Source organism: Salvelinus alpinus, chromosome 6, assembly GCF_045679555.1.
Source record: "Salvelinus alpinus chromosome 6, SLU_Salpinus.1, whole genome shotgun sequence".
Lineage (NCBI taxonomy): Eukaryota > Metazoa > Chordata > Actinopteri > Salmoniformes > Salmonidae > Salvelinus > Salvelinus alpinus.
In genome coordinates this window covers 19,480,943-19,493,229 of record NC_092091.1, presented here as the reverse complement: position 1 = coordinate 19,493,229, position 12,287 = coordinate 19,480,943, and the positions used below count along the sequence as shown (strand labels likewise).

Genomic DNA, 12,287 nt, shown 5'->3' with positions numbered 1-12,287 from the left:
GAGTTATCATAGACACATAATAGCCTGCAGTAGTGCATACCACATAGGCCAACTAATCTCCCCCTCTCTCATGCAAGAGCCTTATCTTCTCTGGTTCGATGCTTTCCGGTGTTAGCATGCCAACCAAGAACCACCAGTGGTTTACAAAGGAGGACAACACTCTTGATGCCTTGAAAGACACTGGGACCTTGCCAATCCCACCAGGGTAAAGAGAGGGACCATTCTTTTTCACAATGAAAAGAAAATGTGAAACTATGAAAGGGGCATAACTTTCAAGTCACTATAGAAACAACAGTAAATCACATATTTAAATCTGTTGCTAGTTTAAGATGAAGAGGAAGTTGTGCTGTCAACCTTATTGACTCATCTTGATCCTTGGTGGTATTCTTCTGTGAAATGTTCTGCATCCCCTCTGAGTGACAGACAGGCAAGCAGGCTGAGAGGCAGACTGGAAGACACAGACAGACAGATCATGTATTCTGGTCTGAGAACTGAAACTGTGGTGTGGTTTCAAAGCATTGTGTCGCCTTCATGAAACCAGAGTTACTTTGTTGTCTTGACCACAAGTTTCCACGTGTGGTGGAGTTTGATGAAGACAGCTGAAGATGTAAGAGGAGCTAGCTTTCTGAAGATGTATACTTGTTGGCTTAAAGAGCAAAGTCATCATTTTAATTGCACATACCTTTGGTCTGAAGTGAAAGATGGAAAAGACACATTGACGTGCATGCATAAATACTCTCTCTTACAAGCGCATTCATATTCTTCTCACACGCTCACGCTAACACACAGCACTGAGTTTATTTAAGGACTGATGGTCTTTTCTGTTTGATAAATTACATTTTATTAATTACAAATGTCTCCATTTGGTTCCTTAATACTTTATGATACACTTGATCCAGGAGAGGTACTTGGATATTTTGGTGTAGACGTTGGGCTCCTTGTCACAGTTTCCTTCTTCATTGAAGGACACAACTCTCACTGCTGTCCCCTTACACTCCAGAGGACCGTCTGAATCTCCCTGTAATACTTTGTTAAAAACAGTTACTCTGCAAATCAAGTCACTTCTCTATAATGAATGAATATCAGACCATACCTTAACTACATTCATTCTATGACTATACCTGACAAACACCTTTATAATCAGCCGCAGTATCACCAGCACATATCATAGACGGGGTTATGGTGGCAGTGTTCCCCCATGATCTCTGGCAGGAGGCTCTGTCTACGACAGTGACATTCACCTCCAGAAGATGTGGGTTTGCAGTTCCGCCTGTTTTAGTGGCACCCTACCCAGCTACAGTACAGTAGGATTTGGCCTTGATGTCGTTGTCTTTCTTAGGGAGAGGGATCTGTTGCACAGCTTTGCTTTTCGGCGTAGTTTTGACGAGCTATATTTGGAGCATATGACTGTAGTTAGATACAGTCGATTCTCAAGTTAGCTATATGATATTATGCAAAGCGGTATTATGCACATCTTCAAAAGGTTTTCATATATGATTACTGCACCGGATTTGAACAAACTCAATATGTTTACTTATTTGTTTCTCTATTTGATCTAAGGTCTGTTGGCATATATTACCTGGGCAATTGTGCGCTAAGCTAAGAGACATTCTAACATGTGTGCGTTCTTCCACTGTCATGTACCTGCAACAGCATGATGTCGTTCTGAAATGTCTTAGAGTTGTAACCAGGATGTATGTGGTAATATTTCACATCAATCCTGCGAGCAGAGCTTTCCTGCCTTGAAATGTCATGAGCACAAACCACAACCACCAGATTCACACCCCTGTGAAGAGGAAACGACAGTCTACTTGCTGAGCATTGTCTCCGCAGAGGAACTCTGGAGCTTCTTCAGAGTGACCATTGGGTTCTTGGTCACGTCCCTGACCAAGGCCCTTCCCCCCCGATTGCTCAGTTTGACCGGGCGGCAAGCTCTTGGTGGTGCAGATGGATTGAATCACTATGGGGGCCCAAGTTCCTCACACGGTACGTGGCTGTGTGGTTGAGTAGGTCAAATTACAAAGAAATTTGCCATCTTACTGCCCCAGAAGTCAGGGGTTCAGTTCCTGCTTCTGCCAGTCCCACTTTCACTCCTTCTCTGTCTCCTGCTATTTCTAATCTGTCTAAACAAAGCACTGAAAAATAAAGGTAGATGTCCACAGAATAATATTCTCCCTAGGCCCTATTCAGACTTGACAAATTGATTTAACGTGGACAAAAGAAAAAAGAAAAGGACCACTTGCCCCTTGAAGTTTAAACACAGCAAAACTCCAAGCCAAAGAAAAGAGGAACAAACCAAAGTAATGGACAAATGGAAGAACTCGGACGGGACAACGACGATGAATTCTACAGATATAAAATACCGTCATGGTCGTATCGAGCAAAAAACTGAAAGTGCTGATGTAGAACCTGCAGAACACACAGTTGACCACAAACAGGACACACCTGTGGACACCCAATGCCTCTGCCAGAAGAGACTCAGAATGAAGTGGAACAGACTTTTTTCACATTTTGTTACGTAAGTCTTATTCTAAAATGGATTAAATAGTTTGTTTCCCCTCATCAATCTACACACTATCCCATAATGACAAAGCCAAAAAAAAAAAATTGTTTGCAAATGTATTAAATATAAAAAGCCAGCATATTTACATAAGTATTCAGACCCTTTATTCTGTACTTTGTTGAAGCACCTTTGGCAACAATTACAGCCTAGAGTCTTCTTTGGTATAACGCTACAAACTTGGCACACTTGTATTTGGGGAGTTTCTCCCATTCTTCTCTGCAGATCCTCTCAAGCTCTCAGGTTGGATGGGGACCAACCATCAGCGATGTTCGATCGGGTTCAAGTCCAGGCTCTGGCTGGGCCCCTCAAGGACATTCAGAGACTTGCCCCAAAGCCACTCCTGCGTTGTCTTGGCTGTGTGCTTAAGGTCATTATCCTGTTGGAAGGTCCTGAGGTCCTGAGCGCTCTGGAGCAGGTTTTCATCAAAGATCTCTCTGTGCCTTGCTCCATTCATCTTTCCCTCAATCCTTCAACTGAAATGTGTCTTCTGCATTTAACCCAACCCCTCTGAATCCGAGAGGTGTGGGGGGCTGCCTTAATTGACATCCACATCTTTGGCAGCCAGGAACAGGGTTAACCGCCTTGCTCAAGGGCAATATGACAGATTTTTACCTTGTCAGCTCTGGGATTCGATCCAGCAACCTTTGTTTACTGGCCGAACACTCTAACCGCTAGGCTGATTGAGGTTCTTGGGGATTGTTTTTTGCTCAATGTCTTTATTTGAATAACTTTTAATTGCTAAATATTTCCTATAAATGGCAGCAGAAGACCACAAAGTTATAGGCTTTAGCAGCAATTTGATTGACATAAAAAAATTGCATGCAACCAAAGACTATATGTCATATGATTTTCTAAACTGGTTACTAATTACTTTACATAGTATATACACACTACCATTAAGGTTTGGGGTCACTTAGAAATGTCCTTGTTTTTGAAAGAATAATAACATCAAATTGATCAGAAATACAGTGTAGACATTGTTAATGTTGTAAATTACTTTTGTAGCTGGAAATGGCTAATTTTTTTCATGGAATATCTACATAGGCGTACAGAGGCCCATTATCAGCAACCATCACTCCTGTATTCCAATCGCACGTTGTGCTAGCTAATCCAAGTTTATCATTTTAAAAGGCTAATTGATCATTAGAAAACCCTTTTGCAATTATGTTAGCACAGCTGAAATTTTTTGTTCTGAATAAAGAAGCAATAAAACTGGCCTTCTTTAGACTAGTTGATTATATGGAGAATCAGCATTTGTGGGTTCAATTACAGGCTCAAAATGGCTGGAAACAAAGACCTTTCTTCTGAAACCCGTCAGTCTATTCGTGTTCTGAGAAATGAAGGCTATTCCATGCGAGAATTTGCCAAGAAACTGAAGATCTCGTACAACGCTGTGCACTACTCCCTTCACAGAACAGCGCAAACTGGCTCTAAACAGAATAGAAAGAGGAGTGGGAGGCTCCGGTGCACAACTGAGCAAGAGGACAAGTACATTAGAGTGTTTAGTTTGAGAAACAGATGCCTAACAAGTTCTCAACTGGCAGCTTAATTAAATAGTACCCGCAAAACACCAGTCTCAACGTCAACAGTGAAGAGGCGACTCTGGGATGCTGGCCTTCTAGGCAGAGTTCCTCTGTCCAGTGTCTGTTCTTTTGCCCATCTTAATCTTTAATTTTTTATTGGCCAGTCTGAGATATGGCTTTTTCTTTGCAACTCTGCCTAGAAGGCCAGCATCCCGGAGTCGCCTCTTTACTGTTGACATTGAGACTGGTGTTTTGCGGGAACTATTTAATGAAGCTGCCAGTTGAGGACTTGTGAGGCGTTTGTTTCTCAAACTAGACATTCTAATGTACTCAACTAGTCTAAAGAAGGCCAGTTTTCATCTGTGCTAACATATTTGCAAAATGGTTTTCCAATGATCAATTAGGCTTTTAAAATGATAAACTTGGATTAGCTAACACAACGTGTGATTGGAACACAGGGGTGATGGTTGCCAGTTTCCAGCTACAATAGTCATTTACAACATTAACAATGTCTACACTGTATTTCTGATCAGTTTGATGTCATTTTAATGGACAAAAAATATGATTTTCTTTAAAAAACAAGGACATTTCTAAGTGACCACAAACTTTTGAACTAGTGTATATCTATCTCATATTAGGCCTGTGTTGCTTTTGGGAGAGCAAAACAATAAATAACTATAGTCCTTTTCTACATGTATTATATAATCATCTTAACATCTGATATGACAGTGCGAGAAAAGAGTGCAATTTCCACAGCCTGCCAATAAATTACATCATGCACCCCATGCGGTTAACAAATGTACCTCCGCTTGTGCGAGAAGGCAGAGCAGCTCGATGCTGGCTGATGAATTTGACAATGCATGTACTCGGAAAATACCTTTCTCGACCAGAGGTGACTGAATTTATGTTCAGGATTATTGATAATCGTTATTGAAATAGTAATCAAGTATAATTTCAAAACATGAGCATGAACATAGGTAATAATAAACATGAACCATCATTATAGTAATAACCAATAATCTGTTAAAATTATGTTCAGTCCTTTCTCTTGCGTTAGCAGTGTGGAAAGGGGCAGAAAGAAGCGCGCGAAGGAGTCTTACTGTGAGGGCGAAGGGAAGGAGGAAAATGGAGCATCTGAAATTTAATTCGTGGTCTTATCCTGCCATCTATTGGAATTATTTAGCAATTGCAATACATTTTTTCGAAGCAATGTGTTGATCTGACCATCAGTTTCCATACCGAAGGTCACCGAATAAAGTGTATTTCCTTACTAAAGTAGTAATTACTCAGAATTGCAAAATATAAAATATATATTTTATCACTTACAACCATAAAATAGCAATTTACAGCATAAGAATAAACAACTGTTGATTCACCTTTAACATAAACAGAGACACTAGACACAGACACTGGAGAATAGATGTATATATTTAAATCTGGTAGATTTTAAGAGCCTTTGCTTTGCTGAGCAGTTTGATCTCAGAAGTGTGCTGCCTTCCATACCATGCTATCAGAGAATTAGACCTGTGAATAATGAAACGTTTTTGCTAGTTCAAACCACAAAATGCAGAACACAAAGGCAAATAGTAGCAGATTTTTAATTTATTTTTAATTTCACCTTTACTTAACCAGGTAGAACAAGTTCTCATTTACAACTGAGACCTGGCCAAGATAAAGCAAAGCAGTGCGACACAAACAACAACACAGAGTTACACATGGAATAAACAAACGTACAGTCAATAACACAATAGAAAAGTCTATATACAGTGTGTGCAAATGAGGAAAGATTAAGGAGAAAGGCAAAAAATAGGCCATAGTGGTGAAGTAATTACAATATAGCAATTAAACACTGGAGTGATAGATGTGCCGAAGATGAATGTGCAAGTAGAGATACTGGGGTGCAAAGGAGCAAAAAAATATATAACAATATGGGGATGAGGTAGTTGGATGGGCTATTTACAGATGGGCTATGTACAGGTGCAATGATCTGTGAGCTGCTCTGACAGCTGGTGCTTAAAGTTAGTGAGGGAGATATGAGTCTCCAGCTTCAGTGATTTTTGCAGTTCGTTCCAGTCATTGGCAGCAGAGAACTGAAAGGAATTGGCTTTGGGGGTGACCAGTGAAATATACCTGCTGGAGCGCGTGCTACGGGTGGGTGCTGCTATGGTGACCAGTGAGCTGAGATAAGGTAGGGCTTTACCTAGCAAAGATTTATAGATGACCTGGAGCCAGTGGGATTGGCGACAAATATGAAGTGAGGGCCAGCCAACGAGAGCATACAGGTCGCAGTGGTGGGTAGTATATGGGGCTTTGGTGACAAAACGGATAGTACTGTGATAGTCTGCATCCAATTTGCTGAGTAGAGTGTTGGAGGCTATTTTGTAAATGTCATCGCCGAAGTCAAGGATCGGTAGCCTAGTCAGTTTTAGGAGGGTATGTTTGGCAGCATGAGTGAAGGAGGCTTTGTTGCGAAATAAGAAGCCGATTCGAGATTTAACTTTGGATTGGAGTTGCTTAATGTGAGTCTGAAAGGATAGTTTACAGTCTAGCCAGACACCTAGGTATTTGTAGTTGTCCACATATTTTAAGTCAGAACCATCCAGAGTAGTGATGCTGGACGGGCGGGCAGTTGCGGGCAGCGATCGGTTGAAGAGCATGCATTTAGTTTTACTTGCATTTAAGAGCAGTTGGAGGCCACGGACGGAGAGTTGTATGGCATTGAAGCTCGTCTGGAGGTTAGTTAACCTCTAATTCCTCCCAAACCCGGATCCGGGAGCACCCCCCACAGTAAAAAAGCTGACTAGCATAGCCTAGCATAGCGTCACAAGTAAATACTAGCATCTAAATATCATTAAATCACAAGTCCAAGACACCAGATGAAAGATACACATCTTGTGAATCCAGCCATCATTTCTGATTTTTAAAATGTTTTACAGGGAAGACACAATATGTAAATCTATTAGCTAACCACGTTAGCAAAATACACCACTTTTTTTACTCCACCACTTTTTTACTCCATCAGTAGCCATCACTAATTCGACCAAATAAAGATATAAATAGCCACTAACCAAGAAACAACTTCATAAGATGACAGTCTGATAACATATTTATTGTATAGCATATGTTTTTTTAGAAAAATGTGCATATTTCAGGTATAAATCACAGTTCTACATTGCAGCTGCAATCTGAAATAGTGCCGAAGCTGCCAGAATAATTACAGAGACCAACGTCAAATACCTAATTACTCATCTTAAAACATTTCTGAAAAATACACAGCGTACAGCAAATGAAAGCCCAACATCTTGTGAATCCAGCCAATATGTCAGATTTTTTAAGTGTTTTACAGCGAAAACACAATATAGCATTATATTAGCTTAGCACAATAGCCAGAAACACAAGCAATTTACCAGCAGCACAGGTTAGCGATCGTAACAATACAGCAAAAGATATATAATTTTTGACTAACCTTGATATACTTCGTCAGATGACAGTCCTGTAACATCATATTACACAATGCAAATAGGTTTTGTTCGAAAATGTGCATATTTAGCAGCACAAATCGTGGTTATACAATGTGATGAGTGGCAACAGGTCATGCATTCTGGCCGGCGCCATCTTGGAAAGGCACCTAAGTTTACGATTATTTATCGATTAGATTGACTAAAAAATACAGGTTGGACAGCAAATGAAAGATGCATTAGTTATTAATGCAACCGCTGAGTTAGATTTTTAAAATTAACGTTACTAGACATACAGTGTGCGTTACAGCCAGACTAGTGCCGCAATAACGGCGGACAAATGCGTTTACATTTTTCCACATAAATACGGAATAACATCATAAATAGTTCTTACTTTTGGACGAGCTTCCATCAGAATCTTGGGCAAGGTGTCCTTTGTCCAAAAGAATCGTTGCTTGGTTGTAAAGCGTCGTCTTCAACTTCGGAATTAGCAGCTAACAATAGCTATGTGGCCACAACATTCCCAAATCCCCAAAACGCAATACTAAGGAAATTCCGAAAATAGCAATATACTCGCATAAACTGATATAACTCGGTTTAAAATAACTTCGTTATGATGTTTCTAACACCTATATCGAATTAAATTACAGACGGATATAGCTAAGGCCGATAACTGAGCGTTTCAAAATGCCATCTTGAGGTCTTGCTTTGCGCAATGACGAACGATGAAAAGAGAGCGCACTTCGTTCCTTGGCCTTTTATAAGCTCTGAGAGCTACGTAGACACTCCATTCCACTTCTCATTGGTTACTGACATCCAGGGGAAGGCGGGTGCAGTTCATGTCGACCCATAGGACACATACAGAGCTTTAAACTGATCTGGGAACAGAGCCTCGTTTTCAGACCTTCGCAGTTCCTGTCATGGATTTCGCTGCAGAAAGAGTTCTGGTTCACCCACAGACATAATTCAAACGGTTTTAGAAACTAGAGATTGTTTTCTATCCAATAGTAATAATAATATGCATATTGTACGAGCAAGAATTGAGTACGAGGCAGTTTAATTTGGGAACGCTAAATGTCGAAGTTGAAACAGCACCCCCTGTAGTGACAAGAGGTTTTAACACAGTGTCCAAAGAAGGGCCAGAAGTTTACAGAATGGTGTCGTCTGCGTAGATAATCAGATAATCACCAGCAGCAAGAGAGACATCATTGATGTATTCAGAGAAAAGAGTCGGCCTGAGAATTGAACCCTGTGGCACCCCCATAGAGACTGCCAGAGGTTCAGACAACAGGCCCTCCAATTTGACACACTGAACTCTATCAGAGAAGTAGTTGGTGAACCAGGCGAGGCAGTCATTTGAGAAAACAAGGCTGTTGAGTCTGACGATAAGAATGTGGTGATTGACAGAGTCGAATGCTTGGCCAGGTCGATGAATACGGCTGCACAGTATTGTCTTTTGTCGATGGCGGTTATGACATCGTTTAGGACCTTGAGCGTGGCTGAGGTGCACCCATGACCAGCTCGGAAACCAGATTGCATAGCGGAGAAGGTATGGTGGGATTCGAAATGGTCTGTGATCTGTTTGTTAACTTGGCTATCAAGGACCTTAGAAAGGCAGGGTAGGATAGATATAGGTCTGTAACAGTTTGGGTCTAGAGTGTCTCCCCCTTTGAAGAGGGGGATGACAGATTGTCTATTGTCAGCTTTCCAATCTTTGGGGATCTCAGACGATACAAAAGAGAGGTTGAACAGGCTAGTAATAGGGGTTGCAACAATTGCGGCAGATCATTTTAGAAAGAGAGGGTCCAGATTGTCTAGCCCAGCTGATTTGTAGGGGTCCAGATTTTGCAACTCTTTCAGAACATTAGCTATCTGGATTTGGGTGAAGGAGAAATGGGGGAGGCTTGGGCAAGTTGCTGTGGGGGGTGCAGGGTTGTTGACCGGGGTAGGGGTAGCCAGGTGGAAAGCATGGCCAGTCGTAGGAAAAGTTATTATTGAAATTCTCAATTATCGTGGATTTATCGCTGGTGATAGTGTTTCCTAGCCTCAGTGCAGTTGGCAGCTGGGAGGATGTGTTCTTATTCTCCATGGACTTTACAGTGTCCCAGAACCTTTTGGAGTTTGTGCTACAGGATGCACATTTCTGTTTGAAAAAGCTAGCCTTTGCTTTCCTACCTGCCTGTGCATATTTGTTCCTAACTTCCCTGAAAAGTTGCATATCATGGGGGCGGTTCGATGCTAATGCAGTACGCCACAGGATGTTTTTGTGCTGGTCAAGGATAGTCAGGTCTGGAGTGAACCAAGGGCTATATCTGTTCCTGGTTCAATTTCTTTTTGAATGGGACATGCTTATTTAAGATGGTGAGGAAAGCACTTTTAAATAATAACCAGGCATCCTCTTCTGACGGAATGAGGTCAATATCCTTCCAGGATACCCGGGCCAGGTCGATTAGAAAGGCCTGCTCGCTGAAGTGTTTTAGGGAGCGTTTGACAGTGATGAGGGGTGGTCGTTTGAACGCAGACCCATTACGGACGCAGGCAATGAGGCAGCGATCGCTGAGATCATGGTTGAAGACAGCAGGGGTATATTTAGAGGGCAGGTTGGTCAGGATGATATCAATGTGGGTGCCCGTGTTTACGGATTTGGGGTTGTACCTGGTAGGTTCATTGATAATTTGTGTCAGATTGAGGGCATCTAGCTTAGATTGCAGGACGGACGGAGTGTTAAGCATGTCCCAGTTTAGGTCACCTAACAGTACGAACTCTGAAGATAGATGAAGGGCAATCAATTCACATATCAAATTTATTTATAAAGCCCTTCTTACATCAGCCGATTTCATAAAGTGCTATACAGAAACACAGCCCAAAACCCCAAACAGCAAGCAATGCAGGTGTAGAAGCATGGTGGCTAGGAAAAACTCCCTAGAAAGGCCAGAACCTAGGAAGAAACATAGAGAGGAACCAGGCTATGAGGGGTGGCCAGTCCTCTTCTGGCTGTGCCGGGTGGAGATTATAACAGAACATGGCCAAGATGTTCAAATGTTCATAAATGACCAGCAGGGTCAAATAATAATAATCACAGTGGTTGTCGAGGGTGCAACAGGTCAGCACCTCAGGAGTAAATGTCAGTTGGCTTTTCATAGCCGATCATTCAGAGTATCTCTACCGCTCCTGCTGTCTCTAGAGAGTTGAAAACAGCAGGCCTGGGACAGGGTGCACGTCCGGTGAACAGGTCAGGGTTCCATAGCCGCAGGCAGAACAGTTGAAACTGGAACAGCAGCAGAACGGCCAGGTGGACTGGGGACAGCAAGGAGTCATCAGGCCAGGTAGTCCTGGTCCTAGGGCTCAGATCCTCCGAGAGAGAGAGAATGAGAGAATTAGAGGGAGCATACTTAAATTCACACAGGACACCGGATAAGACAGGAGAAATACTCCAGATATAACAGACGGACCCTATAACAGACTGACACATAAACTACTGCAGCATAAATACTGGAGGCTGAGACAGGAGGAGTTGGGAGACACTGTGGCCCCGTCTGATGATACCCCCGGACAGGGCCAAACAGGCAGGATATAACCCCACCCACTTTGCCAAAGCATAGCCCCCACACCACCCCCACACCAACGCACCATCCTGAGACAAGGCCGAGTATAGCCCACGAAGATGTCCGCCACGGCACAAGCCAAGGGGAGGCGCCAACCCGGACAGGAAGATCATGTCAGTGACTCAACCCACTCAAGTGATGCACCCCTCCTAGGGACGGCATGGACGAGCACCAGTAAGCCAGTGACTCAGCCCCTTTAATAGGGTTAGAGGCAGAGAATCCCAGTGGAGAGAGGGGAACCAGCCAGGCAGAGACAGCAAGGGCTGATCATTGCTCCAGTGCCTTTCCGTTCACCTTCATACTCCTGGGCCAGACTACACTCAATCATAGGACCTACCAAAGAGATGAGTCTTCAACAAAGACTTAAAGGTTGAGACCGTCTCTCACATGGATAGGCAGACCATTCCATAAAAATTGAGCTCTATAGGAGAAAGCCCTGCCTCCAGCTGTTTGCTTAGAAATTCTAGGGACAGTAAGGAGGCCTGTGTCTTGTGACCATAGCGTACGTGTAGGCATGTCCTGCAGGACCAAATCGGAAATATAAGTAGGAGCAAGCCCATGTAATGCTTTGTAGGTTAGCAGTAAAACCTTGAAATCAGCCCTTGCCTTAACAGGAAGCCAGTGTGGAGATGCTAACACTGGAGTAATATGATCAACATTTTTTGGTTCTAGTCAAGATTCTAGCAGCCGTGTTTATCACTAACTGACGTTTATTTAGTGCTTTATCCGGGTAGCCGGAAAGTAGAGCATTGCAGTAGTCTAACCAACAAAAGCATGGATACATTTTTCTGCATCATTTTTGGACAAAAAGTTTCAGATTTTTGCAATGTTACATAGATGGAAAAAAGCGAGATCAGGGTCCAGAGTAACGCCGATGTCCTTCACAGTTTTATTTGAGACATATGGTGTCCAGGGCACAGCTGTGGGCTGAAGGTGGTCTAAAACAAGCGGCAACGGTGAGAGACTTGTTTCTGGAAAGGTCGAGTTTTAGAAGTATAAGCTCGAATTGTTTGGCCACAGACCTGGATAGTATAACAGAACTCTGCAGGCTATCCCTGCAGTAGATTGAAACTCCGGCCCCTTTGGCAGTTCTATCTTGTCGGAAAATGTTATAGATAGGGATGGAAATTTCAGGATT

At 42.6% G+C, this 12,287-nt stretch overlaps 1 pseudogene; it reads right to left on the bottom strand.

Annotated features, from left to right (window-relative positions):
* Positions 1–871: 871 nt before the first annotated feature.
* Positions 872–1,851, bottom strand: LOC139577821 (mast cell protease 1A-like; annotated as a pseudogene).
* Positions 1,852–12,287: the final 10,436 nt, after the last annotated feature.